The sequence below is a fragment of the Carcharodon carcharias genome, chromosome 5 (assembly GCF_017639515.1).
Source record: "Carcharodon carcharias isolate sCarCar2 chromosome 5, sCarCar2.pri, whole genome shotgun sequence".
In the NCBI taxonomy this organism is placed as follows: Eukaryota; Metazoa; Chordata; class Chondrichthyes; order Lamniformes; family Lamnidae; genus Carcharodon; species Carcharodon carcharias.
Genome location: NC_054471.1, coordinates 122,957,961 through 122,970,853, shown reverse-complemented (window position 1 = coordinate 122,970,853; position 12,893 = coordinate 122,957,961). Strand labels below are relative to the sequence as shown.

Sequence of the window (12,893 nt, the reverse complement as noted above, 5' to 3'; positions counted from 1 at the left end):
CATTTAAAAACACTTAGATGGACAGCTGATGTGCTGTAACCTACAGGGATGTGAATCAAGAGCTGGCAAGGAGGTTTAGGCTGGATTGCTCTTTTCTGGCTGCACAGGCACAATGGGCTGGATAGTCCCCTTCCATGCTGTAAGTTTTCTATGTCTCTATGTTCACTTTGAGGTGCCCTACGTTGCAAGCTTTAAAGACAATATTTTATGTGAAATATTTTCAGGTCATTATGTGAAATATTTTCAGGTCATTTGGGATGGTAAATTATTTAAAAGTCACTAAGTATCTCATTTTTGCTGGTGTGAAACCCAACAAACTGCAATAATTTCGAGGCAACACGTGGCTTTTCTCTCTGCATTTTGTTTAAGCTTATGATAAGATGCAAACAGAAGTTGCTCAGAAACAAGTTTTCTACAGGAAATGTTGCCAGTAAAACCACAACTACAGGCTTAATGGTTATAAACTCTCGCATTGTTTTTAGTCGTATAACATTGAGGTTTTGACATGTTAGGATGTCAAAACCTTACAATTAAACAGTAATTTAACAAAAATAACATTTAAAAAAGAGCACAATGCAATCTATACTGATGCCAAGTGCTACAGCTAAAGAACACATTGCTTTTCCAGGGAAAAATAATTATCAATCGCTATACTAGGATCTCTTCTCAACACACCGGATTTCACTTTTATTGAATCCCAAACCTCCTGGTGCAAAAAAAAATACAACGATACAATATTGTTTGTCTGGTAACTTGTTGCTAAATGAATCATAATCATAATACAGTGCCTATGAGGGGATATTCTGTACTTTGAGGTGAAACAGTCAGTTTTAATTTATTAATTTGGAGTTAGATTTTATTGGCTATTTAACTGATATCAGTGCAACAATTAACAATCTAAATAATGAGAACACATGTTAGAAAGAAATAATTTAGATAAAATAAACCAATTAAGTCTGTAGATTACATCAGCGATTTTCTGCCAACTGTTGGTGCTGATAGTTGAAATAATTCTAACTCACTGCCAAATGCAACTGCTTAAATTTGTTACAGTTGAGAGGTTAGTAAGATTGCTACGTTTTGGGACTTCGTCTTTAATTTAAGGTAGAAGGAAGGGGGTCATGTGACATAGTTATGAAATCTGCCTGAAAGCAACACTGGGTGGTTTGATTGTTAAAGATTAAGATTGTTTACTGGAAAGAAGCAAGATGTTTACACTTGGAGACAATTGCAGCAGCCTGTGCGCCAACAGTGGATAGACCGAGTGTCTCCAAAATCCCAGAAGTGTTCAGAATGACAGGTTGTAAACAGTTGTGCTTTAAGCTATCTATTTTGTTCTAAGATGAAAGAGAGTTTAGCTATCCTTGAGAGCTTATTAGCATTTCTACCTGGATACAAGGTCCAAATGATTTGAGTCGCCCTAGAAATGGGCTTTGAGAGGGGTTTCTTAGAGATCCCTGAAAATTTGCACAGCTAGTCTACCAGCATCTGGGAAAGAAAGCAGATAGAGGCAGAAAGTTCTATGGTTCACCGCACTGGAAAGTGGGTGGAAGCTCACGCTTGGATTGAAAGGACCAAGCTTGTGAGGAGTTTAAACAAAGCTGGAAGATTTGCTTAACTTGTGCTGGAAGGAGGGTCTCCAGTAATATTTTCACTATAAAAGGCCAGTTCTGGAAGTTGCCAGGCTGAGAATGGAAAAGAACAGAAGAAAACCCTTAGGAGCCAAGAATTACTTTGCACTGATTTCGGGAGAATTGTATACTTAAAGGACAATGTAACATATGCCTGTGAAGTGTGCTTTTTCATTTGTGCTAAAAACAAGAACAGGGTATTCCATTCTGTGATTTAAAGTATTAGTTTCCTGCAAAGATAGTGTTTAGTCAATAGTGATTTAGCCTTTTGTTACAGTTAATGTCTTAAAAGGTGAAATCTTCTTGTATCATCCTTTCAGCTATTAACTGGAAGTTTGAATTTCTTTTTAAAATTTATCTGTCTCTACAGAAGCACAACAAATTGAATAACGGGGCAGGGGGCAAACAGCAATTATCTTTAACTCCTTAGGACATCATACAAGGTTTGCTCAGGACCAAAGATATTACTTTTTTGGTTGTAACCAGAGCTTTCAATCTCACCAGGCTCACCACATATATTAGAATGAACTGTTGGGTAACCTAGATTATTGTTATCTATATCATGATTTTGGAGATGTTTTGACCATTCTTCATAGAGAGGAGATATTTTGAAATGTGTTTTTACTTAGAAATTTGCTTCAATGAGTTTGGCTTCATGGGACAGCTGTAAGCAGACCAGAAGTTAAAATAAGGTGGTTAAAATGCTAAATGGGTGCTATTTTTCACAAAGACTAAACAATAACCAATTTGTTCTCTTAATCGAATAACTGGAAAATATCTCTCATCATTAGAAAATCCTTTATCTTCATCTGAGATAGAGTAGAGTTTTAGAGGCAATATTGTCAGTTGCCCGTTGCACATCTCTCCCAAATTTAATTTCCGTTGATTTCAATGAGGAAAAAGTCGGTGGAAATGTGATGTTGTGGCAATAACGGAGACCTGACTCAAAGGGCAGGACTGAGTACTAATTATTCTTGGAATCAATGTGTTCGGGAAAGATAAGGAAGAAATAAAAGGAGGAGGTAGTAGTGTTGCTAAGTAAAGGGTTGCAGTGTGAGAGAGATGTCCCAGACGGGTTAAGGACAGAATTTATTTGGCAATAGCTAATAAACAATAGAAGGTACTATTACATTGCTTGGTATATTCTACAGGCCACCTACTAGTAGGAAAGATGTAGTGGAACAAATTTGCAAGGCAATTACAGAGAAGTGAAAGAATTATGGAGTAGTTATAAGGAGAGACTTTATAGTATAGACTTGGATAGTAGTAGTGTAAAGGGCTGAGAGCAGGAATAATTTGTAGAGTATATTCAGGGTACATCAAGGTACATTCAAACAAGCAGAACAGGTAATAGAAACAAATTCAGTGCTCTCTGAATGTTGAAAGAGATGAAGATTAAGATGAAGTAGAACAAGGGTGCATATGACAGATATCAAGTCGAAAGTACAATTACGAATTAAGGTGAAATATTGAAGGTTTGTTAAAATTATTCTTTCACAGCATTACCGGCTAGGCCAGCATTTATTGCCCATCCCTAATTGCCCTGGAGAAGAGGTGGTGAGTTGCCTTCTTGAACCACTGCAGTCCATGTGGTGTTAGGAAAAGAGTTCCAGGATTTTGACCAAGCGCAGTGAAGGACAGGTGATATTTCCAAGTCAGAGGTGTGGCTTGGAGGTGAACTTGCAGATGGTGGTGTTATCATATATCTGCTGCTCTTGTCCTTTGAGGTGGTAGAAGTCATGGGTTTGGAAGGTGTTGTTAAAGTAACCTTGGTGAGTTGTTGCAGTGCAATTTGCATATGGTACATATGGCTGCCACTGTGTGTTGGTGGTGGAGGGAGTGAAGATTTAAGGTGGTAGATGGGTTGCCAATACTTTGGTATTGATGGTGTCAAGCTTCTTGAATATTGTTGCAGCTGCAGTCATCCAGGCAAGTGGAGAGTATTCCAACACACTCCTTACTTGTGCCTTGTGGTGGACAGGCTTTGGAGAGTCTGGAGGTGAGTTACTCGCTGCAGAATTCCCAGCCACTAACCTGCACTTGTAGCCACAGTATTTATATGGCTGGTCCAGTTCAGTTTCTGGTCAATGGTAACCCCAGGATGGTGATAATAGGAGAAACAGCAATGTTAATGCCATTGAATGTCAAGGGGATATTGTAGGAGATGGTCGTTATCTGGCACTTGTGTGACATGGGATGTTACTTGCCACTTATCAGCCTGATCCTGCATTTGGACATGCACTGTTTCAGTATCTGAGGAGCCGCAAATGGGGCTAAGCATTGTGCAATCATCAGCAAACATCTCCACTTCTGACCTTATGATGGGGAGGAAGGTCATTGATGAAGCAGCTGAAGATGGTTCGGCCTCGAACGTTACACTGAGGAACTCCTGCAGCATTGTCCTGGGGCTGAGATGGCTGACCTCCAACAACCACAGCCATTTTCCTTTGTGTTAGATACGACTCCAACCGGGGGAGAGTTTTCCCCCGATTCCTATTTACTCCGGTTTTGCTAGAGCTCCTTTATGCCACACTTGGCCAAATGCTGCCTTGATGTCACTATGAATCTGGCAGTCACTCTCACCTCACCTCTGTAGTTCAGCTCTTTTGTCCATGTTTGAACCAAGGCTGTAATGAGGTCAGGAGCTGAATGGCTCTGGCAGAACCCAAATGTCAGTGAGCAGGTTATTGGTAAGCAAGTGCTGCTTGATAGCATTGTCGATGACCCCTTCCATCACTTTACTGATGGTGGAGAGTAGACTGATGGGGTGGTAACTGGCCGGGTTGGATCTGTCCTGTTTTTTGCGTGCAGCATATACCTGGGGCAATTTTCTACATTGTCGGGTAGATGCCAGTGTTGTAGCTGTACTGGAACAGCTTGGCTTGGGGCACGGCTAGTTCTGGAGCACAATCTTCAGTACTATTGCTGGAATGTTGTCAGAGCCCGTAGCCTTGGCAATATCCAGCAACTTCAGCCATTTCTTGCTTTCATGTGGAGTTCTTAGGGTAATTGAAAAAAAAAGCAAATAAAAGCAGAGGGAGCATGAGTCTGGCAGTTAACATAAAAAGGAATCCAAAAGTCATCTATAGACCTATAAATAGTAAAAGTATGGAAAAAGGAGGAGTGGGACCGACTATGGACGTAATAGGAGATATATGTATGGAGGCACGAGGGATGGCTGAGGTACTCAATGAGTACTTTACATCTGTCTTTACCAAGGTAGAAGGTGCCACCCAAATCAAGGTGAAATAGGAGGTAGTTCAGGCAACTGATGAGTTAAAAATTGATAAGGAGTTTATATTAGATACGATGTCTGTACTTCAAATTGGTAAGTGACCAGGTCCAGATGAGATACTTCCCTCAGTATCTTTGGATGCAATGATGGAAATTGCGGAGACACTGGCGATAACATTCTAATCCTCCTTAGATTGTGGGGGTAGTGCTGGAGGACTGGAGAATTGCAAATGTTACACCTTCATTCAAAGAAGGGTACAAGTTTAAACCCAGCAACTACAGGCCAGTCATTCTAACCTCAATAGTAGGGAAACTTTAGAAACTATAATTCCTGACAATTAAGGAAAGCCAGCATGAATACTGTATGTTGAGGGCAAATTAGATATAAGTATCTTACTTGAGTTTTTTTGATGAGAAGTTAGATAAGAGTAATACTGATGCGGTGCACATGGACTTGTAAAATACATTTGATAATGTCTGTACAACAGACTTGTGAAATAAGTTAGGATGAAAGGGGCAGTAGCAAAATGGATACAACTTTGGCTGAGTGACAGAAAACAGGTAGCACTGGTAAAACAATTCTCTTTTGGACAGGAAGAAAATTTATAGTGTGGTTCCCCAGGGGTTAAAGTTAGATTCCCTGCTCTCCTTCATAGAAAACATGGGCTGGGGTGGTTGGGGCGGGAGGGAGTGGGGGGTGATGGGGGGTTTGCGGTTATTCACTTGTAGAGTGGAGGTTCCAGCTGGCATGAGGGGGGAGGGAGTTCCAGCAGGCTCGAGGGGGGGAAGGAGTTCCGGCAGGCTCGAGGGGGGAGGGAGTTCCAGCAAGCTCGAGGGGGGAGGGAGTTCCAGCAGGCTTGAGGGGTGGGGAGGGTTGTTCTGGCAGGCTCACAGTGGGGAGGGAGTTCCAGACGGCTCATGTGGGGCGAGGAAGTTCCAGCAGGTTCACGGTGGGAGGGAGTTCCAGCAGTATTGAGGGGGGAGGGAGTTCCGGCAGGCTCACGGGGAGAGGGAGTACCAACAGGCTCGTCGGGGCGGGGGGGGGGTGGGGGGGTGGGGGGGAGTTCCAGCAGGCTCGAGTGGGGGGAGGGAGTTCCAGCAGGCTCACAGGGGAGGTGGGGGGGAGAGTTCCAGCAGGCTCGAGGGGAGAGTGAGTTCCAGCAGGCTCATGGCGGGGAGAGAGTTCCAGCAGGCTCATGGGGGGAAAGAGTTCCAGCAGGCTCATGGGGAGAGTGAGTTCCAGCAGGCTCATGGGGAGAGTGAGTTCCAGCAGGCTCATGGGGGGAGACAGTTCCAGCAGGCTCATGGGGGGAGAGAGTTCCAGCAGGCTCATGGCGGGGAGAGAGTTCCAGCAGGCTCATGGGGGGAAAGAGTTCCAGCAGGCTCATAGGGGGAGAGAGTTCCAGCAGGCTCATGGTGGGGGAGAGTTCCAGCAGGCTTACGGGGGAGAGGGAGTTCCAGCAGGCTTGAGGGGAGAGTGAGTTCCAGCAGGTTCGAGGGGAGAGGGAGTTCCAGCAGGTTCGAGGGGAGAGGGAGTTCCAGCAAGTTCGAGGGGAGAGGGAGTTCCAGCAGGTTCGAGGGGAGAGGGAGTTCCAGCAGGCTTACGGTGGGGAGGGAGTTTCAGCAAGCTCACGGTGAGGAGGGAGTTCCGGCAGGCTCACGGTGGGAGGGAGTTCTGGCAGGATTGAGGGGGCGAGGCAGTTCCAGCAGGCTCACGCAGGGAGGGAGTTCCAACAGGCTCGGGGGGGGGGGCGGGGGGGAGGGAGTTCCAGCAGGCTCATGTCGGGGAGGGAGTTCCAGCAGGCTCTTGGGGGAGAGGGAGTTCCAGCTGGCTCACGGCGGGGCTGGGGGGGGGGGGGGCGGATTCCAGGCAGGCTCTTGAGGTGAGGGTGGGGGCTCTGGGGAAACCATAGCTGGGGTGAGGGGCTTCAGTTGGTTACTGATGTGGGGGTATTTGTTGCCATGGAAATAAAATAATTTTCATAATATTGTTGTAACTTGTTGCAAAATTAAGTTAATAATGGGGTTCACATTAGTTTCTCTGTGTAGGTGTGGTTGTGGATTTTAATTGAAATACGAGCAGTTGGTCTGGGTGCTTTGATGTATCGGAAGGAAAACTAGGTTTGAAATGTTAGATACGTAAACATGGCTGTAGTTTTAAAATGTGAGGTGTGAAGAACATTTGCATTTTTAGATAAACCAGAATCGTGAATTTCAAAGAGATGGTAAGGTGTTATACTTGATCAACAGTCTGTTTATTTTTCCCCAAAGATTACTGATAATACAAGATTTATATTATGGAAAAAATAAAGTTGCAAAGACATGTTGTAACAATGGGATTTACATTAAAAAGGGAGAAACCTGTATAAAGGAAATGAGGTTATGCGTAAGAAGAAAGAATTCTAAGATCTAACAAATGTGAAAAGTCTCCAGTCTCTATGCACCAAGCTGCTGTCTCCAGAGCCTAAGCTAAGAGAATTCATTTTAAATATCACTGTCCAGGGTATTGCATGCTTTGCCGAGGTCTGTTGAAATCTATGTTGTTTTACTGTTGCCTTAACGGAGTGTAACTGGGAGTTAGATTAATTAGGGGAGCTAGGAGTTATCATAGTAGTAATTTGTGGACTGATGCATGTGCTTAAAATCATTTCTTTTATTAATGACTATTTAATTTAGCTTTGTAAAAAAACTTTCAGACTTGGTGGACTTATTACTACTGAATCCAAGGCATGCATCTCGAAATAAAGCAAAGCAGTTGAGACAGCTGTTTCAAGTTTCCCTCTGGGATTTGAGCAGCTCAGCATTTACCATCTGCTGTGCCATAACATTTATACACAATTAATTGAAGGCAGGATGGGTTGAGAGAGTGATTATTAAAGCATATAGCATCCTGTACTTTTATCAGAGACAGAGTACCGAAGCAAGGAAGTTAAAATAAACCTGTGTAAAACACTGATTATGCCTCAACTGCAGTATTGTGTCCAGTTCTGGGTACTACATTTTAGGAAGGATATGAAGGCATGAGAGAGTGCAAAAAAGATTCATGAGAATTGTCCTCTGGATGAGGAACTTCAGTTACGTAGATAGATGGGAGAAGCTGGGATTGTTTTTCTTAGAAAAGAGAAGGTTGCAGAGGTGGTACCACACAGTGCTGGTTTCATCCTTTCCTTTGGACTATACTACCAATGCTGAGAGGGGGGCCTTGATGGTTCAGCAACTCAGGGTCACCATACTATTTACCCAGGCCTGCGCCCTGAAGATGACATTCCAGTTTTGTGGTTTACATTGGCACACCACAAGAAGAAACAGTCAGTGGTTATAAGCTCTCAACTGATTGGCATACAGCACGAGTGCCAGGGGTTACTTCTGATGGTGGAAGAGATCATCGCATCTCACTGGATGGCAACTGCCCTCTTCAAGCTGGGCAATCCCCAGTCATTTACGAGCTGCCCCACAATGGCCTGCTTGCTTGAAGGGTTAATGAAGCTTAGAGAGTCACATCTTGACAGGCAGGTCGCTAATCTATGCAACAGGCAAGGCAAACTCAACAAAGAAGGCACTAGTTGCTCGCATCAGAAGCTGCAAGATGAGGAACACGTGTCCTGGCCTTACCGACGATCTTCTGCAGGTTGATGATGCAAAACAGCTGTGATCAACAAAGATCTTAAAGGTTCAATGTGGACATTGCTGTTTAGCAAGAAACTAGGCTCGCTCAAAGTTGATTGATCCCTTAAAAAGAAACACTACACATTCTTCTGGCAAGAAAAACTCAAGAGGCAACACATGAGCATGGAGGGAGTTTCGCAGTAAAAAAAAACACTCTACTAGTAATGATTGAGCCCCCACCCCCCACAGAAGGTTCAGGTAGACTTCTTACTCTTTGTTCATTCACAAGCATGGGCCCAGTAAACCTCATGTGCATCTATGTCACCCAACACTCACCTTCACCCAGACGTCAAGGATCAATTCTATGACGCATTTAACGCTGCCATCAACCAAATTCCCAGCAAAGAGGGACTTTACCTTTTCGGGAACTTCAACACAAGGGTGGGTGCATTGGCACCCAGGTGCTTTTTATTCATTGGATGTGGGCACCGCTGGCCTGGCCAGCACTTATTGCCCATCCCTAGCTGCCCTTGTTCAAAGGGCATTTAATAGCCACATGAGGACACAGATTTCCTTCCCTAGAGGCGAACCAGATAGGTTTTTACAACAATTGACAATGGTTTCATGGTCATCATTAGATTTTCAAGTCAAGATTTTTATTTGATTCAAATTCCATCATCTGCCAAAGCAGGATTCGAACCCAGGTCCCCAAAGCATTACCCTGGGTCTCTGGATTACTAGTGCAGCAACCACTACGCCATCACCTTCCCCTAATAAGGATAGAGGTTACTGGAGCTATGCTGTTACCATGAACTCTGTGTGATGAACAGTTACTTCGAACCAAGTCTTGTCACAAGGGGAATAATTTTCCCGTCAGCGAGCGGGGGCAGGGCCCGCTCGCCGACGCATAAAATGATGAAGGGTGATGTGGGGTGGGCATCCCGACGTCACCTCACGTCATTTAGATTGTCAGTTCGGTGGACGCACAGGCACATCAGCTGCGTGTCCACCGAACTGTCAACGGCCTATTAAGGCCTTTGACAAAGTCACATTAAAGCTGTTAAGAATGCTGCCCATCCAACCTTAAGGTTGGCGGGCAGGCGAAGAGCCCAGGCTGCCTTTGTGTTTTTCACCCGCTCGTGGATGAGGTTTCATGAAGGGTTCATTAATTAAATAAAAGTTTTTCAAAAAATTAACGGACAGATAGTTTCACATGAAGGGACATGTCCTTAAAATTTTTTTCACCTTTATTACATTTTTCAAGACTTACATTAGCTCGCATGTGTGCGAAAGAGTGCAGGCCCCGACTCAGGGAGTCCCCCCGCCCGTACAGGGAGCTCACAGCACTTCTGGGTCTGCGTCATGCTGGGCAGGCCTTAATTGGCCCACCCATGTAAAATGGCAGCGTGCACCCGATTGGGGGCGCCGACTGGGTTCGTGCTTGCTCCTGCCCATCCCCGCATAACCTCCCTGATTGGGGGGGGAGGGGGGGGGTGCAATTCAGTCCAAGGTGTCCTGGAGACATCCGAGATCACAACTCTGGAGCCAGTTAGATCTTATTATCACCAGATCAATAAATGCTGGCCCAGCCATCGAAGCCCACATCCTGTGAATGAATAAAAAATGTACCACCCTCAAAAATATCCTCATCACTCACAGCTATCACAGCACTGACTGTGACACTGACCACTCTCTGGTGTGTAGCAAGTCTTTAGCCAAGGAAATTATACCAATCCAAGAAGAAAGGTCGTCCTCGGATCAAAATTTGTCTTACCACTGATCCAGAAAGGACCCAGGAGTTCCTCAAAATCCTCAATCAGGCTCTTTTGGACAACAATGCCTAAGGCCAGAGTGCAGTGCCCAATTGGGATTGATCTGGGCAACACTATCTGTAACTCTGCACTCACAAGTGTACGGGAAAATAGATCAGAGGAATGCTGACTGATTTTAGGCTTATTGGACTGAAATGGAGCTAGTTACTGCAATCAAGAGGAGAGTCCTCATGAACTCAAGCTAGTCGCCAGCAAACAAAATCTAAATGTTCTCAGAGCTGACAGGATGAAGTCTTTTAACAGTTTGCTTGGTAGTGTGCCAATCAATACTGGTTGAAACTCTGCAATAGTTTACTGAATCTGGGGATGCTAGAGGGACGTATGAAGGAATCAAGAATGCAACAGGCCCAGCAGCAACCAAATCAGATCTCTTGAAGTCAAAAACAGGGATGATGATCACTCAACCTAGCAAGCAGATGGAAAGGTGGGTGCAGCACTCAAACCGAATTCAAATGAGAACGTTGTCACTGAAGAAGCTCTCAGCAGCGTTCCAGACTTTCCTGCCATGGAGCTGCATAGTGAGCCCATCATAGTTGAGCTCAGCAAGGGCACTGACCATCTTGCCAGTGGTAATTTCCCAGAAAACAATGGCATTCCACCTGAAATCATCAAAAGTGGAAAACCAGCATCTCCATGAACTTCTGAGTCCATGCTGGAAGGAAAAAGATTTGTGTCTCAAGACAAGTGTGATGCAAAAATAATCACCTTGTACAAAAACAGGGGATTGGTGTGACTGCAACAATTATTGAGACATATCCTTGTTAAGTAATGTGGAGAAGATCTTTGCTCGCGTTGCTCTGACCAGTTTGCAGACTCTGGCATTACACATCAACCCAAACTCTCAGTACAGCTTCAGGGCTGGCAGGTTGACAATCAACGTGATTATCTCACTTCACCAGTTACAGGAGAAGATCCGGGAACAACATAGACCATTCTACATTGCCTTCACAGACCTTAATAAGGCCTTCCTCCTTGTCAGCAGAGACAGGCTGCCCGCCTGGTCTCCTGGGCATCATTACTTCCTTCCACGAAAACATGCACAGTTTTGTCAGTTATACCAGAGCAACATTGGATGCTTTCAAAATCAGCAGCAGTGTAAAGCAGTGCTGCATCCAACTCTCCTCGGCATATTTTTCTCCATGCTGCTATTGTATGCTTTCAGCGACTCAAATGAGGGTATCTACCCATACGTCACAGCTGACAGCAAGCTGTCAAGGTGCACACCAAGACCAATGCCCTAGTCAACGAATTGCTGTTTGCTCACTCTGGAGGTCACTGACAGCTTCACATACCTTGAATCATCAATTAGGTGCAACCTGTCCCTTGATGCTGATATCTGCACCAGAATTGACGTGACATGCGGCCTTGGCAAAGTTGAGAAGTCGATTGTGGATCAACAGCAAACTAGCTGAAAATATAAAGCTGTGTGTGTACCAGGCTTGTGTTCTTAGCACTGTCACTGTTTATTATAAAGTTGCAAATGTAAGCCCACTGTTCAGGAAAGGAGGGAGAGAGAAAACAGGGAACTACAGCCAGGTTCTGGGATCCATCAGTGGCAGAAGTTGGTAGGTGTAGGTAGTTGTAGGTTTTCAGATGCTATCTGCCACTTCATGGAGCTTTGTTACTCTAAAAGTACTGTGCCGAAGGTGAGTCTACTGTAATTTCTTGAAACATTTTACATTGTATTGGAGGCCAGGTCATTGAGTGTATTTAAGACTGTGATAGATTGGTTCTTGATTGGTAAGGGAATCAAAGGTTACGGGGAGAAGGCAGGAGAATGTGGTTGAGAAACTTATCAGCCATGATTGAATGGCGGAGCAGACTCGATGGGCTGAATGGCCTAATTTCTGCTTCTATGTCTTATGGTCTTATGTATTTATTTTATACTTAGTGATGCATTTTATTTTGGAAGTTATTTCAGCTAGGAATGCACAGTGCTGCACATGTATGGTACAGTATTTCAACTTATACATTGGTTTTTCCAGGCAGAATTGCCTGAAGGAGCTTAACTCTGGCTCTAACATTGATTCTTATGGCAGCCTATGATTCACATAAAGTCATTTCACCTAAAGTTGCGATTTTTGTATACCAACCACGACTTTAAGTGAGGACTCCCTGTACTTCAGAGATTTAAATGTGACCCCCCACATGTTATTACCCTTCTTGGCTTATGGAGGCCATTGTCATAAATGTCCTTTACTATCGATGGGTTTTGAGCAGCATCCAGGTCTTTGAGTCCCTATTGAAGAAGCTCCTGATGTTTATATTGATGGTTCGTCTTGCCATGTCAAGGGAGTTCCTCACACAGGGTTTGCAGTGGTATTGCTTGAGTTTACACTCAAGTTCAGGTGCCTTCATCAGTTTGCTCAATTTGCAGACCTGATGGCTTTACTCGTTGTAGTTAAAGAAATTGCTGGCTATCCCGAGAATATATAGTCTGATAATGCCTATGTTATTAATGTCATGCTGACTCCTCCTCTTTATAATAAAAATTCTTATCGCTCCTCAGATGATAAATATTTGGTCTATGGCCCATGTCTTTGTTTTCTTTGTCAGGTTTTGAAGGAGAGAAAAATGCCAAGCTACATAA

The 12,893-nt window shown here is 44.1% G+C and overlaps 1 protein-coding gene across 6 annotated transcripts in view; it reads right to left on the bottom strand.

Annotated features, from left to right (window-relative positions):
• The window catches only part of ptprk (protein tyrosine phosphatase receptor type K), a 673,497-nt gene that overhangs the window by 66,331 nt on the left and 594,273 nt on the right, over window positions 1–12,893 (bottom strand). The window lies entirely within an intron of this gene.